This window comes from Heterodontus francisci, unplaced genomic scaffold, assembly GCF_036365525.1.
Source record: "Heterodontus francisci isolate sHetFra1 unplaced genomic scaffold, sHetFra1.hap1 HAP1_SCAFFOLD_208, whole genome shotgun sequence".
In the NCBI taxonomy this organism is placed as follows: domain Eukaryota; kingdom Metazoa; phylum Chordata; class Chondrichthyes; order Heterodontiformes; family Heterodontidae; genus Heterodontus; species Heterodontus francisci.
Window position 1 is genome coordinate 57,548 of NW_027140125.1, and position 7,628 is coordinate 65,175.

Below are 7,628 nucleotides of genomic sequence, written 5' to 3' on the forward strand. Positions count from 1 at the left end.
CTACTTACTTGATATGTCTTTAATTGAGTCTACTTACTTGCTATGTCTGTAACTGAGACTACTAAATGCAATGATTACCTAACTGCCTATTTTGGGCTTCGTTGGAGTCGGCTATTTGTTTTCTTTTTAATCTAAGGTTTTTCGCGATTTGTTTCTGTTTTATCTGGTCATTATCACCGTGCTGTTTGTGGGAGCTTACTGTGAGCAATGGCTGCTGCGTTTCCTACTTTACAACAGTGACTACAATTCACAAAGACATTCGTTGGATGGAAAGTGGTTTGGGACGTCCTGAGGTCGTAAAAGGTGCTCGAGAGGAGCAAGTCTTTCTTTGCAGAGAGAAAATGGATAATCTCATGAGAAGACTGCTTAAAAATCATGAGGAAGTCAAGATGTTGTTTGAAAGTCTCAGAAGAGACAGGCTGATATTTCTGACAGAAAAGAGAAATACTGTGTGCATTTGAAAGTTATCTACAAAAACTTAGTTCGGCATCCAGAGTTGGGATCTTTAATTTTATGTACACAAGGAAATGGAAGAAAGATGTTCAATAAATGCGCAACTGAATTTGATTGCTGTTAGATTATTTGTTTTGCGTTTTAATACTGCAAATCAGGGTTTCTGGGATGTTTTATCTTTTCTTAAACTGAACTGCAATTTTATAGAGGAACAAGACAGTCCAGTGTGTAAAAACACTTAACAAGCAGCACTTGCTGATTGTTTGTCTGGCAGTGCTACAAAAGCTTACAAAGATCTCATAGGATCGATGGACACTCTGAAAGCTTTGGAGGGTTGAGATTCACCCATGACATCAAATAACCTAGGGTAAGAATACATGTTTGAAAAATGCTACTCACCTGTATGTAAATTTGTATTACGTGTCAATGCTAGAAATTGCTCAACATACTTTGTCAACTCTAACATACCTGTTTGTGTTGTTATTGTTGTTTTGCATTGCAGGCTATTCGAGGTGCTTGCCTTTATGTGTATGCTAACCAACCAGAAGTCTTCAATCAAACAGTACTGAAGATCTGCAGTGCTTTAGACAAATGATCAGACAGAACAGGGAATCGGCAGAAGTGTACATTAACAATCAAACAGTACTGGGAAAGCCTGCAATCTCATCTGTGATTTTTCCAATCAATCAATCTTTCTCAAGCACTCCACATATCTACAGCCTTATAACCCTCCGCAAACTGTGTTGACTAAAAAGAGGAGGGGGAAGGAAACCACTACGTTTCTTCTCCTGATCACTACCCAAATGAACTCGGCCACACAAAGTGCTGGTGTGTGAAAGTTGGGTGGCGAGGGGCTTTGGTTCCTGGTGACGAGATCAGGTTCAGATTCCCCACAACTCCATTTGTCGGAATAGCCTGCTGCTGGAATGGATGAAACGGATCACAACATTTGGACAAGGTAGATCACAATAACCTGCTTGATATCATTGACTTTATGAGGATAGTCGTGTCGGTTCGGGCGCCAAAAGAAAATTAAGGACTCGAGCTCGGTTTGGGTTCGGGTTGGATGTGGTCCAGTCAGGCCCTGGTCGGGTTTCAATTTAACACCTGCGAACATCCAGTCTGTGGTAGTGAAGACATGGGCATGCAGTGTCCCATGGCAAGCTCACCCAGCACAACTTCAACACTGGCATCCACCTGACGAGGTGAGCAATGCCCATATATTGCTATCCAAAAACAGCAGGACCAATCTAATCCAGCTAATTATTGCTCCATCAGTCTACTCTCATTCATCACCAAAGTGATAGAAGATGCAGTCGACACAGCGACCACGCACCACTTAAACAGCAATAGCATGCTTACTGATGCTCAGTTTAGGTTCCACCAGAGCCACTCCAATCCTGACCTCATTGCATCCATACGGTGATATTCCAACCGACCACCATGAAGCAGCAAAATGACAGAAAACAGTGAGCAGAGAGACAGTGTTATAAAATCAGAAAATGATGGAAATTTTCAGCAGGTCAGGCAGCCTGTGTGGTGTAAGAAACAGAGAGAGAGAGAGAGAGAGAGAGAGAGAGAGAGAGAGAGAGAGAGAGAGAGAGAGAGAGAGAGAGAGAGAGCACGGTGGGAGTGGAGCTTTACAAAGAGTGCCAAATGCACAGTTGGAGAACAGAGAGAGAGAGAGAAAGAGAGCACGGCAGGATCGGAGCAGGAGAACCATCGGAATGTAATGATAGAGTGACATTACAGTCGGCAGAGAGAACAAAAAACTGAAAGCCGCCGGGGTGAGTATACAGGTATGCTTTTAATTTATTTGAATCTCAATGAGGAAATATAAGATAAGACTTGATCGATTCAGTATTATATAAGCTAAAAAATAAAGCTGATTTTATAATAGTTACAATAAAGAGTGGGAGAGAGACCAGCAGGGAGTGAATTCGCTCACATTCGGACAGATTAATACACAAACTGTATTAAGTATTTTTCGGGTTTGTCAGTATTTATAAGGTTTACTTATAGTCGTAAGGTTTATTAGAATTGGCAAGCATAATGAGAGTTTTCAAGGTCTATTACCAGTCGGAAGGTCTACATGTCTGTGTAATCAAGAAAAGTATAACATTAGAATAAGTAAGTAGCCGGTGAGTATTTTGAACAAATGAGTAGCTGGTGAGTATTTATTTGAGCGGGGTTTATTTTACCTAGTGACCTGTACTGATCTTTAGCAGATTTTATCAGAACTAGTAAGGTTTTATTAATAATTCTGAGGTCAGGTAGGATTAGTTAGGGTTCTTTTTTAGCGGTAACAAAGGGTCACCTGTTAAGCAAAGGAATAGAAGGGGTGCTTCAACCTCGAGAGTGCACCTCCTGTGCTATGTGGGAGCTCCAAGATACTTCCCGTAAGTTGGAGAATCATTTGTGCAGGAAGTGTTGTCAATTGTGGGAGCTTGAACTCTGGGGTTTGGAACTTGAGCGGCAGCTTCCGACACTGCGGTGCATTAATGAGGATGAGAGCTATGTGGATAGCATGTTTATAATAGTAGTCATCCCACAGCTAAATAGTATGCAGGGAGAGAGGGAATGGGAGACGAGCAGTTAGTGCAGGAGACTCTCGAGTGCATCTCACTCTCCAACATGTATTCAGTTCTGAATATTGAGGAAAGTGGTACTTCACCTGGGGAGTTAAGTCAGAGCCAAGTCTATTGCATCACGGGTGGCTCAGCTGCACAGGAGAGTACATTGAAGACTGGAAGAGCTATCGTGACAGGTGATTAACTGGTCAGGGGAACAAAAAGGCGTTTCTGTGACCACAGGCGGGAATCCAGGATGATGTGTTGCCTCCCTGGTGCCAGGGTCAAGAATGTCATTGAGTGGCTGCAGAGCATCCTGAAGGGGGATGGTGAACAGCCAGCAGCCGTGGTCCAAATCGGAACCATCGGCACATGTAGAAAGAGGGATGTGGTGTTGCTGTCAGTATTTAGGGAGATCAGTAAGAAGTTAGCAAGCAGGGCCTCAAAAGCAGCAATCTCTGTATTAATTCCAGTGCCACGCGCAAATGAGTATAGCAATCGAAGGATAAGACAGATGAATGCTTGGCTGGAAGGATGGTGCAGGATGGAGGGTGTTAGATTCCTGGGACACTGGGAACAGTTCTGGCGGCGATGGGACCTGTGCAGGCAAATGGGTTGCACCTGAGTAGATCCGGTACTACTTCCTTGCTGGACGTTTTGCTGGTGCTGTTGGGGACGGATTAAACTAGTTTGGCAGGGGGGTGGGGACCTGAGGGTAGACTCAGTTGGGACAAAATTAGAAAAGAAAATGGAAGGCAGAATATTAATGGCTGTGTCTGGAAGATAGAGGAAACAGATGTTAGTAATAAAGAGTTTGCCAGTGTTCAAGTCTATCCATTTCAATGCAAGGAATAGAGCAAATAAGGCAGATGAGCTGAGGGCACAGATAGACACGTGGTAGTATGATATCATAGCAAATACAGGGACATGGCTGAAGCAGGGACAAAAATTGCAGCTCAACATTTCTGGTTACAGGGTTTTCAGACGCGATAAGGAGGGGGTTAAGAAAGGAGGGGGATGGCAATTTTGGGAAAGGAAGCGAGTACAGCTGTGAGTAGGGATGATATGTTGGAAGGCTCGTCGAATGAGGCAATATGGATTGATCTACGGAACAGAAAACGGGCAATCACACTGCTGTGAGTGTGCTATAGACCCCCAAACAGTCAGAGGGGGATAGAAGAGCAGATTTCCAGGCAAGTCTCTGAGAAGTGCAAGAACAATAGGGCAGTAATAGTGGGGGATTTTGAAAAACCCAATATTAACTGGAAAAGTTTTAGTGTGAAAGGACTTGAGGGAGCAGAAGTCTTGATGTGCATTCAGGAGAACTTTTTTGCCTAGTCTGTAGCATGTCCAACAAGAGAGGGTAACGTTTTGGACTTAGTTTTAGGAAATGATGCTGGGCAGGTGGAAGGAGTGGCAGTGGGAGAGCATTTTGGTGATCGTGATCATAATTCAGTCAGTTTGAACATAATTATGGAAAAAGGACAGATATAGAACAGGACTTCGAGTTCCCAATTGGGGCAAAGCCAATTTTACTAAACTGAGGAGTGATTTGCGAAAGTGGACTGGAAACAGCTAATTGAAGATAAATTGATGTCAGAATAGTGGGAGGCATTGAAAGGGGAGGTTAAAGGGGTTCAGAGTAAACGTTCCCACGAAGACAAAAGGTGAGACGGACAAATCTAGAGCCCCATATATGTCAAGGAGCCGACAGGTTAAGATAAGGTAGAAAAGGAAAGCTTCTGTCTGGCACCGAGAGCTCAATACTGCAAAAAGCTGAGATGAGTATTGAAAATGTAGGGGTGATATCAAAAAGGAATTTAGGAAAGCAATGAAAGAGCATGAAAGAATATTGGTAAGCGAAATCAAGGTGAACCCAAAGATGTTTAAGGAATACATTAAGAGTAACATGTATGCAAGCAGAGAGTAGGGTCCATAAAAGACCAAAAGGTACCCTATGTGTAGGGCAGAATATGTTGGTTTTGTTCTTCATGAACACTCTTCGTCCGTCTTCACAAAACAGGGGGATGATGCAGATATTGCAGTTAAGGAGGAAGAATTTGAAGTATTCGATGTGATAAACATAGCGAGAGAGGAGAACTAATGGGACGAGAATCTTTGAAAGTTGATAGCTTACCAGGGCCAGATGAAATGTACCCGAGGCTGTTAAAAGAAGTAAGAGAGGAAATAACAGAAGGCCTGACCATCATTTTCCAGTGCTCACTGCATAAAGGTGTGGTGCTGGAGGATTGGTGAACTGCTAACATTGTACCACTGTTTAAAAAGGGATGAAGGCTATACCGAATAATTGCAAGCAAGTCAGTCTATACTCAGTAGTGGGAAAAGTATTGGAATATATTCTGAGAGACAGCATAAACTGTCACTTAGAAAGGCAAAGGCTAATCAAGGATAGTCAGCATGGATTCATTAAGGGAAGATCTTGTTTGACCAAGTTGACTGAATTTTTTGAAGAAATAACAAGAAAGATAGATGAGGGTAGATGAGTTGATGTGGTCTACGAGGAGTTTAGCAAGGCTTTTGAAAAGGTCTTACGTGGCAGACTGGTTAGAAAATTAAAATCTCATGGCATCCAGGGAAATGCAGCAATGTGGATACAAAAGTTTCTCAGTGGCAGGACACAAAGGGTAATTGTTGAAGGGCGTTGTAGCGACTGGAGGGCTGATTCCAGTAGCCTTCTGCAGGGCTTAGTACGAGATCCCCTGCTTTTTAAGGTACATATTAACGTTTTGGACGGAAATGTCGGGGGCATGATCAAGAAGTTTGCAGAGAACTCAAAGCTTGGCCTTGTCGTAGACAGCGTGGAATATAGTTGTAGGCTGAAGGAAGATATTAGTGATATGGTAAGATGGGTAGAAAAGTGGCAAATGGATTTCAAATTAGAGAATTGTGAGATGATGCATTTGGGGATGTCAACAAGACAAATGAGTGCACGATGAAAGGGAAAATACTGAGAAGTATGGAGGAAGTGTAGGACCTTGGAGTGAATGTCCACAGATCGCTGAAGGTAGCAGGACAGGTATATAAGGTAGACAGTAGCGTAGTGGTATTATCACTGGACCAGAGACCCAGGGTATTCCCCTGGGGACATGGGTTTGAATCCCACCACAGCAGAAGGTGGAATTAGAATTTAATTAATTATTCTGAATATAAAACTAGTTTATTGATGGCCATGAAACCATTGTCGATTGTTTCCGAAACCCATCTGGTTCTCTAATGTCCTTTAGGGAAGGAAATCTGCTGTCCTTAACTGGTCTGGCCTACATGTGACTCCAGACCAACAGCAATGTGGTTAACTCTTACATGCCCTCTGAAATGGCCGAGCAAGCCACTCAGTTGTACCTAAACGCTACAAAATCTATAAAAAGGAATGAAACTGGACGGACCACCCGGCATCGACATAGGCACCGGAAACGACAACGGCAAACCCGGCCCTGTAGACCCTGCAATGTCCTCCTAACGAACATCTGGGGGCTTGTGCCAAAGTTACGCGAGCTGTCCCACAGACTAGTCAAGCAACAGCCTGATATAGTCATACTCACGGAATCATATCTTACAGACAATGTCCCAGACACTGCCATCACCATCCCCGGGTACTTCCTGTCCCACCAGCAGGGCAGACCCAGCAGAAGTTGTGGCACACTGGTATACAGTCGGGGGAGCGTTGCCCTGGGAGACCTCAACATCGACTCCAGACCCCATGAAGTCTCATGGCATCAGGTCAAAAATGGGCAAGGTAACCTCCTACTGATTACCATCTATTGCCCTCCCTCAGCTGATGACTCAGTACTCGTCCATGTTGAACACCACTTGGAGGAAGAACTGAGCTTGGCAAGGGCACAAAATGTACGCTGGGTGGGGAAATTCATTGTCCATCACCAAGAGTGGCTCGGTTGAACCACTATTTTCCGAACTGGCCTGAAGGACGTGGCAGCTAGACTGGGTCTGCTGCAGGTGGTGGGGGAACTAACACGAGAGAAGAACATACTTGTCCTCGTCCTCACCAATCTGCCTGCCGCAGATGCATCTGTCCATGACAGTATTGGTAGGAGTGACCACCACAGAGTCCTTGCGGAGACGATGTCCTGCTTTCACATTGAGGATACCGTCTATCGTGTTGTGTGGCACTAAAACCGTGCTAAATGGGATAGATTTCGAACTGATCTAGCAATGCAAAACTGGGCATCCATGAGGCGCTGTGGGCCATCAGCAGCAGCAGAATTGTACTCAACCACAATCTGTAACCTCATGGCCCGGCATATCCCCCACTCTACCATTACCATCAAGCCAGGAGACTGACCATCGTTCAATGAAGAGTGCAGGAGGGCATGCCAGGAGCAGCACCAGGTATACCTCAAAATGACGTGTCACCCTGGTGAAGCTACAACCCAGGACTGCTTGCATGCCAAACTGCATAAGCAACATGCGATAGACAGAGCAAAGCGATTCCATCACCAACGAATCAGATCTAAGCTCTGCAGTGCTGCCACATCCAGATGAAAATGGTGGTGGAAATTTAAACAACTAACTGGATGAGGTGGCTCCACAAATATCCCCATCCTCAATGATGGGCGAGCCCAGCAAATT